General features: G+C 39.6%; 1 protein-coding gene across 10 annotated transcripts in view; it reads right to left on the bottom strand.

Moving 5' to 3' along the window:
- The window catches only part of LOC107219769 (potassium channel subfamily T member 2), a 170,721-nt gene that overhangs the window by 118,133 nt on the left and 27,414 nt on the right, over positions 1-25,174 (bottom strand). The window lies entirely within an intron of this gene.

The following is a 25,174-nucleotide window of genomic DNA, read 5'->3' as shown; positions in this document are numbered from 1 at the left end:
AAATCTAAACGGTTCTAAGTTTTGAAAAGGCGCATCGATTGAGACCAAAATCATTGAAATCCGGTGACTCGTTTCTCGCGATGTCGTCGGACAAAAAAAATTGTTCACATACGTAAATACACACACAGACACATTCAGACGTCCATACGAAAATGATCGGAGGTGATCTCCTAAACTTCCAAGGGTGGAGATCTGGTGAAAACTCAACTTTTCATTATCGGGGTGATTAGAATAACTTCCATTTTTCACAGAAAACAGAGAAACGTGAAGTTAAAAAACGAAAAACACGGACCAAATTTATTTTCATTCTCCATTTATACGTTTTCCTCTTCTTCTTTTTTTTTTTTTTACTTCTATTTCGCGGCAACGAGAAGCCGGTGTACGTGATCGATGGTCTAGTTATTGGGTCTTAATACGACATCGAGGATCTGTGTAAGTCCGTGTAATCAACTCTAATGAGAGAAGGATCAAAGAGAAACTACGGAGACCCCGGAAACGGTAGGAAATGATCTTTGTTCCTTCATACATCCGACCAATTGCTGACCAGTCGGCCAGTAAATTAAACAATCCTCTGATCCAATCCTACAGTTTCGTAGTATCACAGTAATTGAAACGAGTTTTCAATCACACGCGATATGCAACGATATTGTATTATACAACCAACAGCCCGTATATTTTCATTAATTATTATTATCATTACAATTATTCGTGTTAAGATTTCGTTTTCATTTTTGTTCACCGTAAATATGTAAACGCCGATATAACCGAATCGATAAATAAATTAATCCGACAGAGAAGATTGGGAAAACCAAGAACTAAATTGAATTTGTCAAAAATTCACTATCTTTTTTAGCGATTTTTTATTTACTTTTTTATTATTATTATAACGTTTTTATCTAATGTTGGCTTGGTAATAATTACAATTATAATAATTAGTATAATTTTCGCAACCACATAGATACAATTACCCGGACTGTGAATAATCCGAAAAAGAAGGACGACCAGAAATCGCTCTCATTATTTCATTCCACCTTCTTATTACTTTTTGTTTTTTCTATTTTCAGTTATAGAATTTCAACTAGCAGAAAATAAACTCTATAATATCGGGACAAATTATTAAAACTTCGAAGAAATTCGAATCTACGTCATTGCACGATATATTTTCTATACTCGAGTGTTTTTCTATTACTTTACTTTCATTAATGAACCTTTAGTTTCATCAATTTTTTTTTTTTTCCAAAAATTTTGGAAAACCAGACTCGGTCTAATTGTAAATAATACTGGCTAAAATATCACCGACCATATTTAAATTATAAAAGATTATTACTATTCATAATTAGTTACCTTCTTGCCTTATAAATATTATACTGTAAAATTAATCAGCATGTAAATGCACGCGGTTAATATTTCCGTTCAATTAGAATCCGATCACTTCCAAGTCGTTGAAGTCGTATTATTAAATTTGTCTCCCCGTTAATTAACGCTATATATAGTACACGTATATACGTACGAACGATAAGCACACGACGTAAAACACGTATAATTATATTTCGCGTTGATATGTAAATATAACAATATGAAACGACGATAATTTTATTCAATGTTAATCGTGTTCACTACTTACGTTATACTCGTCATTAAAGCCATTCTACCATAAGCATTTTTTTTTTTTTTTTTTTTTTTTTTTGTACAACACGCGAAGGAATTAATCAACCTTCCCTTAGTATTTGTACTTATTTATTTTACATGCAATATACGCAGCCGAATATACAACGCTGCAGACACGCACACGTATATGTATATGTATAATATAATAATTATGTATGTGTATAAATGTCTTGATATTTTTTATATCTGTGTTTCGAATTGAATTTTGATTTGAAGAAAGGAAAAAAAAAATTATTTTCACTTTTTTCCTTATCCTTTACAACGTACGACAATTATTTGTTAATTAGCATCGACTGTACAATTATACAGTATAAAGCGCTGTTACATCGACTGCACGTGGCGCAACACAAACACACGCACACCGATAGTTACATCCGTGTACATTGTACATAAATCAATATACGATGGTTTGAATATATATATATATATATATAGGCGAAGCGAAACGCGCGAGGGAAAAGAAAAAATTGCGATGTCGTTAATCACGGTTTGAAAGTTGTACAATAATAATAATAATAATAATAATAACAAGAATGATAATGATAATAATAAATTTATCGGATAATTATCAGCGTCGTTATATCGATATATTTAAAAATGTTTCACTGGGTTATAATTATCGATATATGAAATATTTCTTTTGTTCATCCTTTTTTTTTTTTTTTTTTTACAATCTCATGCGTTAAATTGTACGTAGGTATATGATATGTCGGTTAGTTTTCGTATTTTAAAATTATCACCGAACACGCTTATGAATATCAATCATCGGTAAATTATTAATTCGATTTATGTAATTATATTCTCGCCAGGCGCTTTTTGCGTCGGAATGAAAATCCGATTGTTACTGCAATTGCGATGACATGGTAAAAAAAAAAAAACTTTTGTCATTCGGAAATTGTACACTTTGCACACTTCGTAAGCACGAAGCTCGAAAAAGTATCGGAAAATAGGCTTAATCCAGTTATAATTGAATGAAAACTTGCTGTAATAAAACAACATGCATAACACGTTAAGGCAAAAGCATAAGAATTGAAGAAAAATTATAAACAAGAACGAAATAGATAGAGAAAATAAACACAGGGTGAAGGATATTTATATTCGAGGTGGACGAAGTGTTTGATTTAGTTCCCGAGCGTTGTTGAAATAATTGTTTATAAAACGCGTACTAATTAAAGAAAAGAATGAATAAAGACGAAACACAAAGTCGGAATTCTTATTGACCCTTGAATATAAATTCGATTGATAATTATAAAATAAATGACACACAGTCGGAAGCGATGAGTTCAACAAATTATTGCCGTAGTTGTTTGTACGAATAAAATACGTATAATGCGTGTATATTTTCCACGAACGAAATCGATAAACAATATGAACACAAGGTGGAAGATATTTATTTATATTCAAGACAGACGAAATATTTCTACCCTTGTTTTTTGCAGTTGTAAAAGTGACGTGACTTTTGTATCACCGAAAAACGGCCAAAAGAGCAAGACCCGAAAAATAAGGCAGCTAAAAACTCACTCGATCCGTGCTTGTGACAGAGATGTGAGAAAAAAACCAAAAACAACAACAACAACAAATATAAATCAATAAAAAAAAAAAAAAATAAAAAATAATGCCTAAAACAAAGAACGGAAAAAAGAACGAGAACCGATTAACATTCCGCGATATAAAGACATCGCCGAACCGATGTCACCGCTGCACTGAGCCGTCATGGTGTCGTCCACCAGCTTTGAAATCCGCTCAAGCATGGCCGACGACGACGACGCGAGGCGCGAATGCGGCCGGCGCTTCTCACGTGTTCAGCTGTAGAAACGTTCCTCGATACAACGGAAACACGCCACGCGCCCCGCCTCCAGGGACGATGATACGGCACTGAGAAAAATTTCATTTTTTACAGCAACTAGAAAAATTGAGTAAAACGGGTATCGTTGAGAAAACACTGTTTGAATGTCGTTGGAATTACGAAAAACGAGGTGCGCGTAAACATTTTGCGCTATCGTCGATCCTTTTTTGGTTGTCGCAACGCTGAATCAGTTTATGAGGTTTGCTCTACTTTTTTAGTTAAACAAGGCTTTAACGTCAATTTATTCTTGCGCGAGCGTTAAATTTTTGCAAAAGTTGCAAGAAAATATAGCGACGGTGATCGGAATGAGAAAGAATAGCAACGGATACCAGAATTTCCGGTAACAGCTAGAAAACTAATTTTCATTTTGCACCTACAACTATATTTTTGGATTGTGGTGAAAAATGAAAATAGTTAAAGACTGAGCGGTGACCGGAAATAAAAATTCCTCTCGGTGAGGGGTTGAAAATTTTCTGGGCGAAAACGGACTCCCTGATTTGAATATTTCCGAATTTTTCTTCTTCATTGTTCGTTTGTTTGTTTTATTTATTTATAGATTTGTTTGTTTCTGCGTTTATACCGGTTTTGAAATCGGAAATCAGGCGGTTTTCACGCACTCGGGCACGTGACGGAAAACGCGTGCGGCAGCCTCGACGCCGGATCGAGGAGGATGTTTTCAGGCTGCCTCCTTGCGAGGCAGCGGCTCGCTGGCGACTGACATCCCCTTCGTGCTCCCGAGCTGCCGGATAGCGCAGACGCCTAAAAGACTGATTTGCAAATTAGTCGTGTACCTTGACGGGATTTTCTTGTTTTCGTTTTTCTCTCGACAATCCGTATCCTTTCATCCTTTAAAATATCCTCGGCGTGATTAAATTCTCGTCACGTTCAACCAATTGATCCGATCAAGGACGCCGAGGATAATAGCGGACACATTACTCGGAAATTTTTGGAAGATAGGGAGAGATGAAAAATCGGAAATTAGAGTTTCGATGCCGTTTGATTTTACTATGCAGTGACAATGTGCTGCCTGTGTGTGATGCTTCGATATTGGACGGCTTTCGACGGTCGAACCGTAATAGAGAGGAAGAAAAAATTTATCCACGCCATGTCGGGATTGAGAATTGGATTATTCCACTCGGTGAGGGAGGAACGTAGATGCGTAAAGTATACGGAATGGTAAAAAGCGCGAAAGTAGGCGGGATGAATTATTTACGAAAATATGCTTCGGGGAATGTGGACTGCGGAGTGAAGGAATGAGGAGGAGCAAAAGGTGAAAAAAGTATAACCAGTGGAAAAGAAGAGAGGAAACGCGATATTAATAACTGGGAGATAGTAATTCTTGAATGAATTTCTCTGCGGGAATTTAAACGAAATACAGAAAATACACCGTGGGTGGGAAAAACTTGATTCAGCGTACCAAGAAAATTGGAGAGATAAAATTTGCATTGATCTGAGTTTTCGAAATTATTGTTTTCTCTCAAATATTTTGAGGAAAAACGCAGCTCGTCTGAAACTTTTCACGTATTGAAAATATTGAAATTGATGTTTTATTATTATTGTTAAATTTTACTGAAGCCAAATAATGATCTACAAATCCAACTAACCAAACTAACAGATAATGATCCACAGAATTTTGTTAATAGTTAATAAATCGTATTTGGCTCAGCTAAAATTTGATAATAATAACGAAACTTGTTTCGCCATATCCGAACATACGTTCGTTGACGGTAAATAAACTATTTTCTGAAAAAGTATCCTTGATTTTTTCGTACTCGGGGATCGATCAGGCAACGAAAACTGGACGCTTCTTCATTTTGGGTATCGCAAAATATTCAGTATCCGATTTTGGCCGCAAGTCGCGGAGCTGAAAGCGAATCGTCGTTATATCTGAATTACTTTAGCGAAAAAGTTCGATAACGATTGCGGAAAAGAAAGAAAAAGATTGATGTTCTATACAACGATGTTAGGCCGAGCTTCGGTGACCTTTTATCGAACCTTGAGCGGCCCAGCTCGCACCTTTCATTTGATTGAAAAATCTTTACCGTTGCAAGCTGAATTCATTGAGCCAATAGTCTTATTGTCAGTAAGACTTTAGCGACGATAATCACCGTAAGGCTTTCAACTTTCTTTACTTTCGATTTGTGAGATTTTCAGCGCCGGATTTAACATGTTTTTAGAGGGGGTGACTTAAGACTGCCACCCTCTACCACCGACTTAATCTAATTATCAATTCAATTTTCTTTTTTGAGAATTGAAAATTCATTCGGGTGTTACGGAAAAGCAATGACCGTGTGAAGCTTGAACAAAGAAAGAAATTATTTGTTGCGCAAGTAGGTTAGATAATAATGTATTTGGGAAAATAAAATGATCGATGACTTGTAGTAGAGCTAGAATATAATATCTTCTTAGCCTCGATGAGCTTTCACGTTTCTTTACAAATTATAAATCATTTTTTTTTTGGAGGTGGGAAAAAACCCGATTTTTCACACTTTAATTTGCGATCTTCTAGAACAATGCACAGGAATTTCAAGGGTATAAAATTATAAGACTGTGCGAAAATTATACAAAGAATTTTCGGGAATATTACATTTTACCAGGTTATTTTTCTCAAAAACCCGATAATTAACTATTCTTTCTTTAATCCAGGATCTTTCACCTCGATGTTTTTATAAACGGTTCATTGGCCAATAACTTTAGATCATATTCCCAGGTATTTCTTTCGAACAAAATCCGCATTTGCCAACAAAGTAACCGGCTTTCGGCGGTCATTAGCCAGCCTTCGAACTTCCCGTTCCGACACTGCAGGTTCCAAGTACAAAAAAAGAAAAACAATAATATCCAATTTGAATTTCGAACTACAAATTCAGATTCGTGATTAACGATTTAAAAGCCCTCGGCTATTATATCGCGTAGGAATGTGACGTTTTTTTTTATTCCGAACCACTGTAATGGAACGAAAATTCTAAATTTTGTAAATCTGACGTGGAATTCGTTATCGGTGACCCAAAAAAACCCTCCGCCAACGAATTTCTCCCAAAATCCGAATACGTGTGTAATTTTTTTTCTTTACCCACCATAATCCTTTTTCGTAGCTTATTCTAATCAGAAGCCACTGTCGAAACGTTATTTTTTGCATCAGATTCACCGTCCAGACCTGGAGTAAATATCGTACAATTCCATTAGCTGGTTTAATCGGCACCCGATGCGAACTTTAACGACGGACGTGACCGCGAATAAACGACGTATAAGCCGGGATAAAACTCTCCCGTAGCGCAGCCCTCCAAAAGTTTCAAGACAAAACGGAACGAGCTTGCAATAAGTTCGTTAATTTGTGAGTAAAAAAAAGCTCGGAACTCGAGCCGTCGCGCCATCAACGGTTTCGCGGTAACGACGATAAGAAGAGAAAATCCGAAAGGTGTTGCAGGTTCGTTACGACAGGAACAGGTATATTTACCTCCTTCCTATTTCATCCCTCTACCCGTGATTGCTCAATCGATGATATTACGAGGCCTCATTCTCGTCCTATGTATGTCTTGTCACTCGGCAGAGGTGAGAAAATAACGAACACGTCCGTTCAGACGTACCTTTGGCTTCCGTTTCTTTTCTCCTCTCTCTCTCACACACACACACACACACGCACTTATCCACCCACCATATCTATCTTCAGCAACGCGTCGAATTGGTTCCGGGTTAAAGCAGCCAATGAAAATCCCGATAACCGGAAGGGGAAATGGATGTATGTATTAATATCAATGTTGTACGAATTAACCAGCCTGGTTACGGAATGACGAGCCTCGTAAGCTCATGTGGTTCAATATGCCTTGATGAATTTTGAATATTTCAAGCCCCGTTTTCCACCGTAGTAACATATACATACCCATATATAATATTATCACCACAAGTACCCATTTGCTCCACCAACGTCTTGTTCTGATCCGTGATAATTTTATTACGAAGTTGATGCAAGCTCGATAATTTAGAGGGTTTTGTAAATCGAGTGTGCAATTTTTTTTTTTTTGCAGTGTTTCGACGTGCAATTTTTAGTTACGAGTAGTAAGTAGGTACGATAAGCATTAGGTCGAAAATCTGTTTCTCCTGTTGAATGTTGTAACATTATTATACCTGTCATTCGGGAAAAGTTAAAATATGTCTTTAAAGTGAGAGCAGCTGACACGTGAAGTTACAAGATTCAATTTTCTTTTTCGTCGTTCGGTTTGTCGTTAGAGAAAAGAAAAACACTCAACGGTAAACGAATGTATGTATTTTATTTGATGTAACAATATTGTATCGTACTCAAGTATTAATAATAATAATTAAAAAAAAAAGAGAAAAAAAAAACAGACAAACGTTGAAGGATTTGAGCTTGGAACATAATCATGTGTTTTACTTTATTAGGTATATGACTTGCCGATTTTCATTCCATGCTGAAATTGCAGACCAATATTTTTTCCATCGTCATGTGGAAACGTTGAAACATTTTAACCGTCCGAAAAAAAAAAATTGGAACACTGTTCTGCGGTTGATAAATTCATCTGAAATAAATGGACTAAATCTATGAACACTGTCAAGTAATCCAATCACGTTTCTTTCTTAATACAGATAATATATGTGTAATGAATTACGTGTGAAAACTTGTGTTTTTTTTCGAGAGAGACTCCGCACGCCTCGTTATCAGTGTTGGATTCGCGTGCAAGCTCTCCTGACCTTTATTCTAAAACTGGTCTTCCATTCCCCGGCAATGATATATTATTCGTATCGGTGAAATTTATAATTGAAGCAGCTTGTCTATGGCCTTGACTTCTTTTCTACCGTCTACCAGTACTAATTTCGTTAATTGGAACAGTTCAATACAAACCACTTTCTATACCCGAGGTACGTATTCGTCCGTCGTAATAAACTCGTAACGAGTCCTTCGAGCACCAGCTTTTGGTACCCTACGACTAGCGATGTAGAAATAGTTGTTGCTGGAACCTCACAGGCGTTCATAAATTTTGAAAACACCGAAAACACCGCCGACGCAATGTCCGATGATAATTGTCAGCGGCTTTGACATCCCGTGAAATTTGATTTCCGATGGGAAAATTAACAGACGAAATAAACGATCCTAACCCGATCGTTTCTAGATGAAATCTAACCGGTTAAAGGTGATGATGTAAAATACGCACAGTTTGAGGCGAGAGAAAAGGATAAAAAAAAAAAAAAAAAAATTTCTCCGCACGGTATGCGTAGCATTTGTAAAGTTTTGACAGACTTGGAAAATATTTGTCATGGAATTTCCTCCACGGTTGAGTAATTGGAGCGCTGTTGACACTCCCCTGGGAGTTACACGCTCTCGCATCTTGTAAGCACACGTAAAATCCCCCGTCGCCAGGTATGAGAGAGATCCGTTGCCATGTAGACAACCGAGTATTCGGTGTATACAGAATTACGCAACTCGGACTACAACGTTATTTTTTCGTAAGTTGAGCTCGGCTTTTTCATTAAAGCGACGCGGCTTAATTGAGGAAAGTTATGGAGCTTGACGAGTCAATGAAGCAGTCACTGGACGGATATCAACCCTGATTGAAAGTATCTCTGTCATATCACAAAAGCGTCACAAGCTCGATCAATTTCAAGCGATTCAATTCCAACGTTGTCATTCCTACTCCGAGAGTGTCCGAGTAGTACAGTCAAAATAAGTCTGAATTAAAAGTATTCGGGATACGGCTGCCTTTGTGCGTGCAGGGATTTTCCACCCTCAGGAACTCAAATCTGAAGTCATTTTTGAGCTGCTTAGCCGGTGTTCAGAGAAAACAGCAAAGTACTACGTTTTATTTGCGTTTTCCACGAGAACCGCTATCTATAGATGAAAAATGACTTGACAATCGTGTAGAGCGGAAAATTCTACATCGAATTATGTCCTCATACGTCGGAAGCGGATTCGGATTAACAAATTGAGGAAAAAGAAATTATTTCACAAAAATATCTCAGATGCCGTCGATAAGTAGAGTTTCACTTTTCGTAATTTGTTAATCCGACTCAATTTCCAACGTATGAGGACTCAATTCGATGTGGAATTTTCCGCTCTACAGGATGGTCGAGTAATTTTTCATCTCTCTATAACAGTTTTTGAGAAAAACACAAAAAAAAAGAATAACCTCAAATCCTGCTGGTTTATCGAAATGCCTTCAGATTTGAATTCCCTAGGGTGAGAAATACCTGCACACAAAAATGCGGCCATTTCCCGAATATTTTTAATTCAGATTTATTTCGACTGGACCACCAAGTACGGACATCAAGAAGACCGATGAAGGTGCTGAAACGAAATCTTGGACCGTTTCCTCCAGGGTATCGACATGAGTAATCGGCAGAATTACCGTGCAACGCAGTTCGCCTTGGAACGTGGTTTTCCTATTAGACTGATTGAGTTAAGGGAAAACCCTTCAAGTCAGCGACGAAATGTAGCAACACTGATAAACAAGCCCTAACCTTCAGGAGTATACCCACAATATCCTGGTTCTCGTCGTTATCGAGAAGATTTTTTTTTTTCACCTCGAGTTACAATTAGAGATTAAATTTCTCAGCACGTTCAGACGCCGATGGAAGCAATCGTTCAAATTTTTCATACAGAAGATTATTTTCATCAACCAAAGGCTGTCGAGTTCGTGAAGCAGAAAATTAGGTCCTGACTGGACTGGCTTGGATGATTGATTGAGCCGCGTGATTCGAGGTCAATTTTTTATTTCTTTTTTCTTTCCACCATGTCAGCCTGCGGCGGATCAAATTTTCCGTCATGTTAACTACCCTGTATCATATATTTTCACGCAGGGAAAAAATGAAGAATAAAAAAAAAAAAAAAAAAAAAAGAAAAAAGAAACACCCAAAATTTCTGTACACGTTGGAGTTTAATTCAATCAAACTCGTCAGTGTTGAGCACCGATTCGCACGAAGAATCGTTTCGAAGTTCACGGTAAAAATGCTTCGCGTCTTTTTGGCGGACAATTGTAATGTTCGACGAAAGCTGCGGGATTACGATAAGTTGTCAAATTATCAACGCAACGTTTTTTTTCAGGAGAAGATCTTCAGCCAGCGTTTTCGCAGCTGCAATGAAATTTATTGGGTAAATGATTTCGGTGATTGTGTTTGTTCGGTTTATTCTTGGCTCGGTAAACATCGGAAAAATGTTGCGAATTGATAGAACGTGACAAGGTTGTAGTCCGGAGATTTAGGGAACCGGTAAGATTTCCTGAAACTGTGAGAAAATTGGGAAAATTCAGACTCATGGTCAGTCAGGCTGCAACGACCTGATTCGAAACAAGTAGATTTGTTCAATTTATCGAAAAAAGTCAGTTGCAAGCTGGCGGACGTGATACGATCCGCCCAAAATATCTGACCAAAAACCGAGCAATCTCGAAGCGATTAACATTCGTATCCCGAGCTGCGGTATATAATAAACAGATACGCTGTTTCAGCTTCGAATCCTGCAGTCGATTTGTCCCAGAAAATTATTCACCTCGAATATCCGATGGATAAAAAATCACCGAGTGACAATTATGATTTCCGAATTCGTTTGAGGCGCGGAAATTCAACCGTCCCGTACGAAACGTCGATTCTTTCTCCAATCTAAACGAGTCTTTTACCGTACGAAAATCTTCACTTTGATTAGCATTCAATACTGGTCGAATCATTACCAGGCAGGCTTTACCGAATGACAATTTGCTAGTGTAGAAAGAATGAGCAACGACCTCCGTTTAATGTGGTAAAAATACCGCTGGGCATATGTATCGCGAATAAATCTGGAACGATGAACTATCGGTGAATGCTGATCGCACAAAGAGTGACGTGACTTTGTAAGACGGTCGTTAAAACTTGACTTCGGCTTCTATTTTCGTACGCTTTGTTCGTCTTGACGAGTAATTTCTTTTTTTTTTTTCTCTACCATCTCCTCAATATTTCAATCATTGTCATCGAGTATCCTTGGTTTTTACTTCCCTTTGGGGAAGGGTTGAAGTCCCGAATTAGAAAAGTTGCGAAAGTGCCTAATTTCGAATTATCTGGTGGCGAAACTTGAAGGAAAGAAAGACATCAAACTTTTGCGGAACAACAAAGTTTCGAATTGTCGGAAAGCCGTCTGCTCAAAGTTTCGCACTGCAATATTACGAAAATTCAAGTTTCGATGGAGTAAGATTCCGAAAATTATTATATACTCACACAGTGTAGTTTACTCGACGAATCAGTGTGAAAAATCAAAAAAAACCGAAAATCCGAATGACCAGGATTCGGGAAATAAAAATATCGAAAATCCAAAAGAAAGAAAGATCAAAGTGGAGAAATTTCACCGAGCCAGAAATTCACAGAACCGAAAGTCTTCGATTATTTGGAATTTTGATGTTTCAGATTTTTAAGTTCTCTAATTTTCGCACTCTTTGAGCTTCGCCTTTGATTCTTTGATTCACTTTAAGTTTCGCCGTAAAAAAAAATTGGGAATTTGGGTCTTTCGGGACTTCTCAAATTCGGAATTTCCACCCCGCCCGTTCCTTTTATCTCCCTCTCGTTTTTCTCTGAACTAATACCAGCCCCAAAGGTTGAAATATCCGTTTCCGGAGATGGATAAACGCTTCTTTCTCCTTCGAACTCTTTCGACAAGTACGCTTCGTTCGTAGTGCCCGAGTCCCGGGTTGTCGATAAACTAGAATACAGCTTTGTTCCTTGATGGAACCTTTCTCCCTTCACTCTCGTTTTATCCGCAATATTGCTGCGGTTTGCGTCTACTTCAAATTCAAATAAATAAATGTTCAATATATACAGGAATTACATCCGACGGATTTTATGACCGTTTCGTCGCGACCGACGTTGACGCGAAGAGATCGTTTCGCGTAAACTCTCGGCAAAATTGTTCGAGCACGAGAAACAGTTTTAACTTTCCATAAAGATACGCGATCCGAGCGATATGCATATAAACTTTGGCCCCGTGCGTGATTCCGTCTCATCGTCTCACCTCCGTGAGATACCATACAGCTTATATACCGCATCGCGTTACTTCGACACTTCAACTTGACTAGATTTCAAGTCTCGCTCGAGTTACTCCCGCGTAGTTCGCAACGCCGGCTTGAATAACGTCGACTCGGGGTTTGTAGTGTAAATAAAAATGATTAATTTCACCCTTGGATGTGGACGGATTTCAACGAACTTTGACGAATATAATATACATGCAGGGGGAGAAATGTTTTGTGCAATTGTAATGGATGAATGTGAGTAAAGAGAGGGGGAAGGAGATTAATTATTTAATTAATTAATCCAAAAAAAAAAAATAAAATAAAATAAAATAAATAAAACAAAAGGCATCTCAGAACCCTTCTTCCAACGTGAATTACATGCGTGAAATTTTAACCACTGAATAATCACTCGAGATATAATATAAGAAAGAACAAGGAAAATAAATTCGGCTCGCTAATGAGACCCTCTACGTCAGGTACGATGGCGTTTTTTCACTTCGTCCGCAATTTCAATCCACCCAGCAGTGAGCGTGCTAAGAACATAGACTTTGTCAATATTTCGCAAAATTATAATCACCGCGCGTTTGATAAGTTGTGAAAGAATTATTTTTAAATTCCCCAATTTTCGGCAAAAAGCTCGTGTCACGCGTGACAAAATAATAATGACTGTCCGACTGATAACGCCTCCGTAATTATCGTCCGTCCAATCGAGCTCCGGAATAACGTTTTAAATTCATCGTACGACACTTCCGGTGGCGTTTCTAACGGGTAACCACGGCGCCCGAAGGAACTCGCTTTACATCCAAAGGTTGAAACGTTTCGAAGATCGGTGAACACCGGTTCGATTGGCCAATCCGAATTAAGGTAAGCCGAGAAGAGGAATTTCCCCGAATCCGAATGGGTGGAAACGAGCGCCATGTTTTACTTTCGATATCCTCTGCCTATTAAAATTTACGGTCTCTGATTTTCGAGTAAAAGCGGACAATCGTCACCAGCTGCCAACCTTGATTGGCCTAACGAAACGAGAGGGTGAAACAACGACGAAGGAGGAGAAAGGCAGGCAGCCGATCCTGCGGGATAAATTCTCGAATAAATTGAGCGCGTATATATATATATATATGTATCTACTCGGCTTGGTCGGCACTCTGGCAATCCAATTGCCTCATCTTGCAATTCCTATTCAACCCCTCTGGTTCCTCTTACCCTCCGCATCTCTTCCTCCGACTTTGAGGCTGGAAGCTCAAGTCGCTATTACACTCTCCACGCTCGGCCGATAAGTATAAAGTCCGGGCAGAGATTTTCATAATCTCCTAGCTTGGATATGGATAAGAAGGATCTTCCCTCAGCGGACCGCAAGACTTGTGGAGGGTGTTTCTTCTTTAAGGCAAATTGTCGGGGGCTGATACACCTCCGCACCGCACTGCACCAGCCGCTTGCTCGCTGAGTGAATAATAAAATTTCGCTGACTCTGGCGAGATGAAGTGAGGGCAGGGGAGAGAGAGAGAGAGAGAGAGAGAGAGAGAGAGAGAGAGAGAGAGAGAGAGAGAGAGAGAGAGAGAGAGAGAGAGAGAGAGAGAGAGAGAGAGAGAAAGAGTAGACGGAGGAACGAGAGTGAGTCTGCAACCCCTCGACGAGATAACTTTGTAGTTTCGGAGATGTCTCGGGTAAGGACGCGGCTATCTATCCGCGAGTAAGAATATAACGAACCCTTAGGAAATGGAAGTAGGTTCCCTCCTTCACCCACTCGTCGCGCATGGATCGCAATAACTGCATAATATGCATCCAGCGACAATTTATTTCGTTACACATATTCAAACGTTGATGTTTCGATCCGACAGTCAGAATTTGACCTCGATATTTCCACGTTCTATAACAGGATTCTGATTGGTTTTCATCGGGAAACGAAGGTCTCGGCTAATGACACGCTATGGGGGACTGAAACCACCTGAAATATTCACGTGGGTAACTCGTCGAAAACTATCCGGCAAGGACTCTCCAATTCTACCCGGGAGCTATCGATTCCTCACTGCCCAGGTATCCACTGTGATGCCAATTTTAGCAATCCGCCGGAGCAGGCGGAACTCACCTCACGCTATGTATCCGTTCGACGATGCTATTTGTGTACTCCCAAAACGATTCTCTACCGTTCGAATAGCCTCCCACGATTCGAAAGGAATCCTGACTGGCTGCAGTCCGCGGAAGGAGTGTTTGAAAAATCGCATCCTCGAGGGAAAATGAGAACTTGAAATTCGATTCGAGAACGGAAAAGAGAAACTTGCAGGTTACAATCTGCGGTTACTGACATTCCGCAATCAAGTAATGGAATGCTCGAGTCCAATTCCTCGAGCCGAATGCTCCGAGGCTGACGTAATTTCGACGTATTTGATTTCATATCATCACGCTCGACGAGTTGACTACTAACGAGGAAGGTATCCCAGGTCGAACACACCGATTCGAATTCTTTTGCAGTATGTCACAGTAGACTGAAAACTAAGCGATACGTGTTTTATTTTTATCCGCCGTTAAACACTTCAAGGGGGTGAAACCACCCTCCAAAGCAAGGCGTGTCAAGAGGTGATTTGGAAGTTTCACCCAGAAGAACGTAAGATATTTTGATCAATCCAACTGGAGAAGTTTTCTGAATTGAGAAAAAAAAGAAAAAAAAAAACTGCCAAATCGCTCCTTGACACGCCTTGCTTCGGAGGGTGGTTTCATCCTGTTAAAGTGTTTAATGGCGGATAAAAAAAAAAAAAAACACGTGTCGCTTAGTTTTCAGTTTACTGCAACATATTACAAGAGAAATGAAATCGAAGAGATCGATCTGAGATACCTTCCTTGCGGCATCAACACCGCAAGGAATATGAACGCTTCATTAATTTCCTCTAAACTCTCTCAATTATGGTTCCAAGAGCTTTGGCAACTGGCTGGTTAAACGTGTGGGAAGAGTAAACGATCACCTGTCGTCACATCTGACTTCCCGTGATACCCGTGACTTCGAGTTTCCTGAAAGACGTTCATGCAACGCGTACACGCACCGTAGTCGGCGTTTTGCGTAAGTCCGCACGTGCTTAATTATACGTTCGACGTGATGAATTGATTTCGAACGGTGCTTCTCACTCGACGGTTTGAAATGAAAAATGGGAATCGCCAGTGTCGCTTGAAATCGTGACGCACGTAGCACAGATACAATTTTAAACGAGACGTCTTTCCGTGGCATATGTGTAACGTACTTGCACGCGTGTACAAAAGGACGCTTCGTGAATTGGCAATCGGGAAAACTCGACGTGGAAGAAGTTTTTAAACGAATTTTATAAACAATACACGTCGGGCTGTTTCCGATACAGGCATAATTCCCAAGTCTTTAATTTAAATTTAAGACGGCCGTCTTTCTGCGTTCTTCGTACTGCTTATAATTCTATCCTGACGATTTCCTAACTTTTGAGGCAAGCCTCTCATCTCAAGTCCGTTATCAAACCTCTCCGGATCCGGGAGAGTTAGTTGGTAATCTTTGAGCCAATTCAAAGTTTATATGCCGCAGAGACGATGTGCATCGTTTTTAATTTAATATTATTTCCCTGACAAAACTTTTCCACCTCGTTCGAGTGAGTTCAAATCCGGCATTTGTACATTCTGCATCACTTTTTCAAATTCATTGACCGGTGGTTGAAAAATAAGTTCACCCCTTAATGACCCTTGGCCCAGGTATTAATAGACTCTGAGGATATTTGAGAGCAGGATTGAAAATTCAATTGTTCCGAATTTTGATTGAATTTTGAAAATCAGTATTAACCGTCGTCTGCAGATAAAAACTGTTCTATCGACTGGAAAACCTTTACATTCTAGCCAAATTGTTTACACCATTTAAAAAGTTAAATTTTAAATATTATACGAATGTAGCTTGTAGCTGCACTTGAAACTTCTCGACTACCTCGTTACAAGAATTCTGCAGTTACTCTCAGCTCCGAGGTCAAGAAGAAATCTTGAAGCGAAAAGGAGCCACACTAATTTCGGCTTGAGAAGTTCTAGTCCTACCCGCAACGGAAAAATAAAATAAAATTTTTAAAAATGGTGTGGGCTTTTTCCAGGGAGAATAAGGAATCTTTACAGGAACACCCACACTGGAGTGGTTGAAAAAAATACGACCGTCTAATTTTTTTCGCGCACGTCCTTTAAAAGTTTCGAGATCTAAAATAAATGCCACAACCGCAAGGAAGACGTATACAATGAAATTTTAGAGGTCGCTCCATGAGCTTAAAGGTCTTTCTTTAGCGACTTTGGCTGTTTTTTTCATTTAAAAAATGGTCTCTCCTCTGATGCGTTCAAATTGAGATAAACCCAAATTTCTACTCGTCTTCCATATCCGGGTATACTCGACAAAAAACTATAATTCCGCTAAGAAAACCGTTGAGTAACGAGCAGAATAGAAATTGTGAAAACGAAAGTCATGAGAATTTTTTGAAAAGATCGAGAAAAGTACGAAAAAATGCCAAAACTCGACACAATTTTGTATGCTGCTCTTTACTCAACAGTTCCTTAGCTCAATTATAATTTTTTTCGAGTAAGCCGGAATACGGAATACATGTACAAATTTAGGTTCACCTCGATACGAACTCTTTAGCAGAGAAATCATTTTTCAAATGAAAAAACAGCCAACATCGCTGAAAAAAAGACCCTTAAACGCATTGACCGGCTTTGAGAAATTGATGGCTGAGGCATTAGTTTTAAATTTTGAAATTGTCAAAAGGGGTGAGTGAAAAAAATTAGAAGTTTGCGTTTTTTGAACCACCCTCACCCACACATTCATTTCCGTAGCATTCAGCGCCGGTGAGAAGTGACGAAAAGGTTCAAAGCGGTTTCTGGACTCAGGTTGGTAAGGAAGACACGTCGACGTTCATTTATCCCATAAGATACGAAGGAAATGAACCCGGACGAAATCTACCTTGCCGACAAAATTGGATCCATGGAACACACGTGTACAGGATGCCTGTGGTGGGTTATCGGTTTCCCACTTACCTGGTAGTAATCAACTACCGTAAAACGATTACACTTCAACCTTCTTTCGCCCAACGACCGATGGACTGACTTCCAAGCTCGATACCGAGGCCCGAAGGTATCCTTGCAGGATATCGTGCCGATAACATTACTCTTAAGCTTTCCAAGTAAGCCAAGTCGATATTTTGCACCGTTCAATCTTCTGGGATAACGGCGTTGAGCATCATCATCACCTGAACATGTCAGCGTCGAGACGTCCCGCATAAATGCGAACTTAACGTAACAAAGGAACGTGAATAATGCCGAGCTTGCAAATCGATTTGAATAAAACTTGTCCTCAAGTTTGATCGATGTATCATTTAGGACTTCGCAAACGGTACGGGGTGAATGATATAGCTGTTCTTCCATCGGATTCTGAGGTTGTTGAAAAGTCGAATGAATGGAAATTTATTCGATAACTAAATTCGAAAGATGTAGAAAATAAGTTTGATGAATCAGGGAGGGCGCATCAACATTGAACAACTCAGTCAGAATATCGAATGAGATTATTTTAACGGTACGCCAATGTTTTATTAAAGTAGACGAGATCACTTCGTATCATTTCAAAAGACTCAAAACAATCGCGAATGACAATTTTCAAATGACTTCGAATACTTAGTGTACTTTAATTCCTACACTGGATAGACGCGAAGATACTTTCACTGTTCGATCGCATTGAACGTAATGTCGATAATCGTATCCCCGAGAAGAATTGTTCACTTCAATTGAATAATGGATTAGTTCTAATTGCGATGAACTCTCGGTAGGAAGCGACTTTGCACTTCAAGTCCAGTGCATTGAAGTAACGTGAAAAATCGGATGAAAGAGGAAAGTTGCTGGAAGGTGGAGAGATCCTCTTGGATCATACGCCAGGTCAAGTGCCGCGAACAAGAGCCGAGAGCTTTCGTCACTGTGGGTAAAAGAGATTTGGAGCACGCTACACAAACGCTGAGAGCTGTTGGTCATGAGATGAGCGAGTCTTGTTCGAAGGACGGTTTTTCGGATAAAGCGATCCAAGGCTGGCGGGCTTGAGGAAAACAAATCTACGTTCTCATCACCGATCACGGCTGTGATCTTTCGCTGAACTCGGCGTTAACCGATCTTCGCTATAGATTGAGAAAATCAACCCCATCTCTCGCGATTTCCAAGAGCGACGCTTCCCCCTGTACGTTTACCAATCTGCGTTGTAAAAGACGTTGAATTCGTCCGATGCATTCAGATGTTGAATCAATCGTACGTCAACCCGAGTTCAAACAAAACCTATGAGAATGAGCTTCAAGTCGTAGGGAAGAACCCAATCCACTACTTTTGCATTCGGGTCACGTTAGGTTGGTTCATTTTTTAACTTTTCTTTTTTTTTTCAGGTGCCACTTGAAAAGCTTATTGACAAATACAGAAAAAAAATATTGCCGTAAAACACGGAGGAGGTAGGAAAATATTCAGAGGTCGCTAGAAAATTATTGAAGTATTTTTGTTCAATTTTATATGTAGGTACTCTTTACGGACTTATATTGCAGTTTATTTTCTTTCCTATCGTGGTCCAATTAATCATTGTTCATAAAAATCAATACTGAAAACAAAATAGGGGCATTAAGGTGATGCGATATTCCTTTTTCGGCAGCAAAAACTGTTATCTAAATTTCTCCGAGACGATTAATCTTTCGGATAAAAGACGAGATAAGCCAACCGAAAAATTAATACGCCAAGTTTGCTGTTAATTGGTGAATGATTAATTGGACGACGATACGAAAAAAAAATAAACTGCAACACAATTCCTTTAAATATTTTTTTTTCACCATTTGTCACAAATTTTTCTAGTCGCGCATTGAAATAACAAAACAAAAGTTTAAAAACGAACCACTCCAGAGTCACGTTCATGTACCAACGGTAGAGTAATCTGATCTCGTCTCGTTGACGAGAGCTTCGTTCTGTCATCGAACCCGGTCGTGGAATGCTCGTCGACGCGAGGCAGTCCGAAAAGCTTTCCGACACAAAAACCCGTCTTCCCCACAGCCGTGATTTTGGCTTCTCCGTCTTTCTCCAGCCGGTGTTCGGTTGATTGCGGACTCGTTGGCGCCCACCGGCTGCTCAGCTTGCAACGTACTCTCGTCGCCGAGTCGTTCTCGTGCTAAATTGGACTCCTCCCGAGTTGCGGGCAATATTAGAAACCGTATCGCATGGTCGGGGGTCCAACACTCCCCCAAAAGAACTCGGGAGATTGGGCTCAGCGCGACATCCGGTCAGGAGTAAACGTCGACGCTAACGGCCATTCGCCCGGTTTCTTTACCGCACGCGTCGCGGGTAATTGAAAAAGGACATTTCCACGTTCGAAGTTGACGGTTGTTAATTACGCACTACGCATACCGGAACAATAAGAACCGTAACGGTCCGAATGCAGCATCATCGACAGTTTAATCCTTGGTGATTCAACGCGAGCAATTTTCCCGCGAATCGTAGGCGGAGGTCATCGATTTATGCGTGCCACGTTTGCGCTCGTCGGTGTGGGAATTAGCATCTGGGTACTGTGGAAGGGCGAGATCCCCTTAAAAACCAATCAGTTTCTCTCTTTCTACCGAGGCTTTCGCGGACTTGGCAATTAAACCGTAATTGATATTTTAACGAATTTCCCGAGGTCACCTTTACCAAGGTGCGGTACTCCCGAGATATGCGAGACCCATTTGTCAACGTGGCTTAGGCGTCGTCAGAGGGCGGAGAGCATCGTTACATAAGAGAACAAGTAGCGACATGCTAATTGGAATTAGATTTTAAACCGATAACTTCTTCTCTACCCGATTACAGATGCACCTCGATCAATCCGATGCGACGAAACGCTGAAATTAATTAAATATCCGTCACGTCGAAGGAAATTGGTGCGATAGAATCGAAAAAAAAGGTAGAAAACAAAAATTGAACCAACGATTCGGATCTTGTTTTACACGTTGACATAATTTGCCAGCTATTGCTGCTGACTTTTCATCACCCTTAAAAGTTTCGTTGGATTCACTGACGCGAACTCGGACCAGAGAAAACAAGTCCATTTCTTTTTGTACGGTACAACTTTGGCCAGGTAATATGAAAGCATTAATCAACAAGGGTCAAGTGGTTGAGAACTCCAGGACTTCCCGAGTTATACCACGTACAAAAACTGACCCTTCTGCAAGCCCACATAATGTTGTAACAGAGATCAAAGTGAGCGAACCGTGGCAGAATTCAAGTTTTGAGGGTAAAAACTCACGTAAAAGCAGAGTACTTATTCACTCAGAACAGTATAACGAACAAACGATTTTCAACCGAGAAAAGGAACCAGATTTTGAGGCTCAGGGGTTTGGTGTTGGACAAGTTTTCTCTCAACTACGCAAAGTGTTTAACTGTCGACGTAATTAACGACAGCAAGGTGTATTTAAAAATTCTACAATGGTTCGCCGGTATCTTCTTTAAATGTAAATACGGCTAGATGTGAGATTACGTGTTTGAATAATTTAAAGGTTTTCCGAACTTTCCGACAAGGGTATCGATCGCGCCTTCGTCAAGAGTCCGAACAACCGCTGAGCGACATTTTTCACCGGCGTTAAGTCGAAAATGCGAGGAGTAAGAGGTTGGCAGTTTAGAAATAGAAAACACAACGTCCCAAGTCCATGAAAATTTGACAGTCACGTGGTTCCAATTTCTCAAATGTCCCGCCATCAATTCCCTGGTTCAGGAGAAGCAGCCAGGCGAACATCATTTATGATCAATAAGGGCATTGGTTAGCGAAACTTTTCCCAATTCCCAGAGTGAGGGTAGAACCTTGGGAAAGTTCAACCGTAGGTAGTCCCTTTGCAGCTTGTTCCGTTGTTCAAGGTTCTTGGAAGACGACGACGCGACGGGTTGAGGTGAACATTCCAAACCACAGAAAGTTATATCCATTGACAAAACGTGATTCTATATTCATGCCCATCCAATTTTTCTTTAAAAAATTTCATTCAAACACCTGAATAAGAATTACATCGACATTGTTTATCGACAAAAACAAACACTACCGGAAGCTAACCAGACGGAGCTCGTTGCTGCTCGTTGTGCAAAGTGCACAAGGATGCGGGGCACATGTCGTTGGAATTCCCGCAAGAAGAGAGACCGGCAAAATTATGCCAGATCCCGATTACCGAGGCACACCAGAAAATTATAAACTCGAGACCGTCAACGCATCACACGATGTTTTACATAAAACGATCAGCGTCTGACCTTCCGGTTTAGGCACGTTCACAAATATTGCTAGTAATAGATTGAAATGTCTATCTCGGTGCGTACACAGTAACGTTTACAAACCCTTTAACCCTAATCACTTACTCCTATGGAAACTTCCACATTACTTACACGAGGTTCCCAAGATCCCAGCCAACTTTGGAACGTTATTACTGTACCCAAAGTTACGTTACGACTTGGACAAAATTCTCAGGCAAAATTGAACAATTCAGAAATAGACTCCAATCTTAGTTTCAGCAAAAACTCGATGGGGATTGCGGGAGAAATTCTTCAAAAAAACAATAAGTAAACCAATACGCGATACATAAATGTGGTCTCTGAGACACCAAAGGTTTATCAATCATTCTTTATTTTACTTTCACAAGCAAACCTGATTCAAGCACGTTGACTTTAAAATTGTCGATTAAACTCGGTTATGGGGTCGACTGGTCCCCGTGTAAGTGACTAGGGTTAATACACACCAATTAGAGATTGTCTCAGCATGAGTCTCTCTATGCTTGAGGTCGGTTCGCTGAAGCTCGAGTGCCTGAGGGACCGAGCTTTCCTGGAGTCTAGTTACTACACACTTGTCGTATAGAATGGCCGTCGTGTGAGTACGGCAATGATTTTCGCATCAATGGTCTTCTAGGTTGCGTACGTACATTTACCGTACATAGTTGATATACATAGATATAGTTGGCACGTGAAAATCAGGGTGGGATGTATACGTATATTGAACTCTGATCGTTTTACTCACGCAATCGGTTTCAAATCGTTGAACTCGTGACACGTGGACTTACCTGTAACAAACAAAAGATGAGACGTGGGATAAACGACGCTGAATCCATTAGTCGATTAGAACTCATCTATGTTAATCTCACAAAAATTTACACAGGCAGAGGAATTTTTTTTATTCAAGATGCGAATAAATCGCTAAGTATTCAGGAATGCATCGATATGATTAAACAGGACAGTAAAAACTTGCGAATGAAACTTTTTCTAGTAGGATTATACGGGCACTCGTTAAAGGTTGAAAGCTTTTTTACTGCGTTAGTAATAAAATTCCACAAGATGAAAATTGTATGAAGACATAACCATACGTATACTCCGATGTATACCAAGTTGGAAAAACTACAAAAAAAAAAAGGTCGGTATCTCGTTTTTGTATTATTATTGGTAAAAATTTTGTAAAAAAGAGGAATTTCTGGGTAGAATTTTTATTCTTTCACGATGCCGAGCAAGCGTTGAAACTTGACGGATTCAAGTGACATTACGAACTCTGAAATGCTGAGAAGACAGAGAGTGAATCCAGTAACAGTTGGTCCCGTTAGAGTTTTTCCTTCGTTTCGATAATTTCAGAGCATCGCGTCGGCACGTATGTCTGCACTATCTCCTCAATATCACCCCGCTAGCTTTTTCGTTTTCCTCTTTATTTCGCTCTTTCTTTTCGTCTACGAAACTTGATAAGAAAACATCACCTTCGGTGCTTTTAAGAGAGCAATTACTGACCCGGATTGTATCGCATGGTGTGGAGGATCTTTAGAAGCAGCGTCCCGGTCCAAGTTCGTGGGTCTTTTTGGCTTTAACGAGGCTAAAAGGGTTAATTTTCCGAGCAACGCAGCTATCGGCAATTAAGATCGAGGAAGAACGAGAAGCGAGAGACCGCTTTTGCATATCAGATCCGTACTCAAAGGGGTGCTTTGGTCGATTTCGACATTGACGCAGGACACCCTTCTTAATTCTACGTTGATCCATCGTTGGAAAAAGAAATGCGATGTCAATTTCCCGACGGGTTCAAACTGAGTCCATGGACTCCTTTTTCAATAACGCTATTGGCACAGATGTTTCTGACTGTCGAATAACCGGGAAAATTCCTCCACAACCGGCATTTCCAGGAGTTTTATTAATTTCGGTTATTCCTCGGTACATGGCAAGCTAATGTTTCATCATTTTATATACTTTACGTGGCCTTGCTGACGGTTGAATTATTTGCTACGCGTTCAATGAGAGCTATTTTTCTATCGCATGATTATTGCTTTGTATGCTTTTCAATCGACTGCTTTCACACATTTCCCGAGAATAGTCAAATATCACTCATTCGCGTGCCTTGATTTTATTCAGAAGGCAAGGTCAAAGTTTGTCTATCGAACAAATAGCCCATTCTCATCCGATATTACGCGAATGGCGATTGAGCTAGGTAGGCGGATAGTAAAAGTGTAAAATATTGTCTCATCTTAAGTACGACGAATTGATTGTAAGCCTCAAGTCTGAGAAGAAGTTGAACTGCATCGATGAAGTGAAGAATTTTCAATATCGAGGTTTCCGCTTTCGCATCAATTTTCGGCAAATGATAGAGCAATTCTAGTCAAACTCCTTTGAATTTTAATACTTCGTAAATGCACCCTGCGATTTTATTTAGTAAGCACAACGAGTGTGTTCTAATTTCAATGATGAAGAAAATTTTTTAACAAGGAAAGTGATTGCTAATTTTGAAATACCTATCTATCCTCACTATAAAACCATATTTATTTTGATTCGATCAGGTCCAGTGTTTATGTTACAGCTACTACCAGTAAAATTACATTACATGTTTATCGTTTTGACTTACCTTTTTTCTGATTCAGGGTGTTTTGTTATTTGTTGTAACTAGTTAACTGGTATTTATAGTAAATAACAAAACACCCTGAATCAAAAAAATTAAGTCACAGAGATAAAAATTTTGTTTCACTGGTAGTAGCTGTAGCACAAAAACTAGACCTCATCGAATCAAAATAAATATGGTTTTATAATGATGGTGGGTAGGTATTTCAAAATAAGTAAGCACCTTCCTTGTTACAAAATTTTTTTGACCATCGTACTGCAACGCTACATACAACCTCATTTTAGTTCATAAGAACTGCCTTTTTGGAAAAAATAGACAAATCGTATTACAATAAAGCTATTCGTATCGAAAATATTCCGATATCAATTCTACCATAATAAACCTTGTTCCTAACATAATCAGTTAAAAGTTTTCATGTTACACACAAGAAGTGAATTTCTGTTGATCAGCGTTTTCATTAACCTAATGCGGTTGGGAAATACTAAAATAAGCTCAGGGTAGTCAACGCAAGCATTATAACGTAATCGCTATTAGTTGTTCATACGTGTTAGACGAACCCACACAAATCAGAGTTCCGTGACTTCTATGCCCAAAGCAATTAAAACTTTTCAGACACGCCGATTGTACCATTCCAATTTACATACTCTGTACCACATCCTAATGTGAGAATTTGTAATGAAAATTTTACAATATTTCTAACGGGTAAACCGTTCCCGTGTTGTATACATTTGCGAATGGTCCTCAGGCTTGTATGCGAGCTTTTTTTTTAACTCTGGGACCGTGCACCATCCGTACGAAACAAGTACCCCGGCACTTCAAATCAACGCTACT

The sequence above is a fragment of the Neodiprion lecontei genome, chromosome 2 (assembly GCF_021901455.1).
Source record: "Neodiprion lecontei isolate iyNeoLeco1 chromosome 2, iyNeoLeco1.1, whole genome shotgun sequence".
Taxonomy (NCBI): domain Eukaryota; kingdom Metazoa; phylum Arthropoda; class Insecta; order Hymenoptera; family Diprionidae; genus Neodiprion; species Neodiprion lecontei.
Note: the sequence above shows the minus strand (reverse complement) of the source record. Positions and strands in the feature narration are given on the sequence as shown.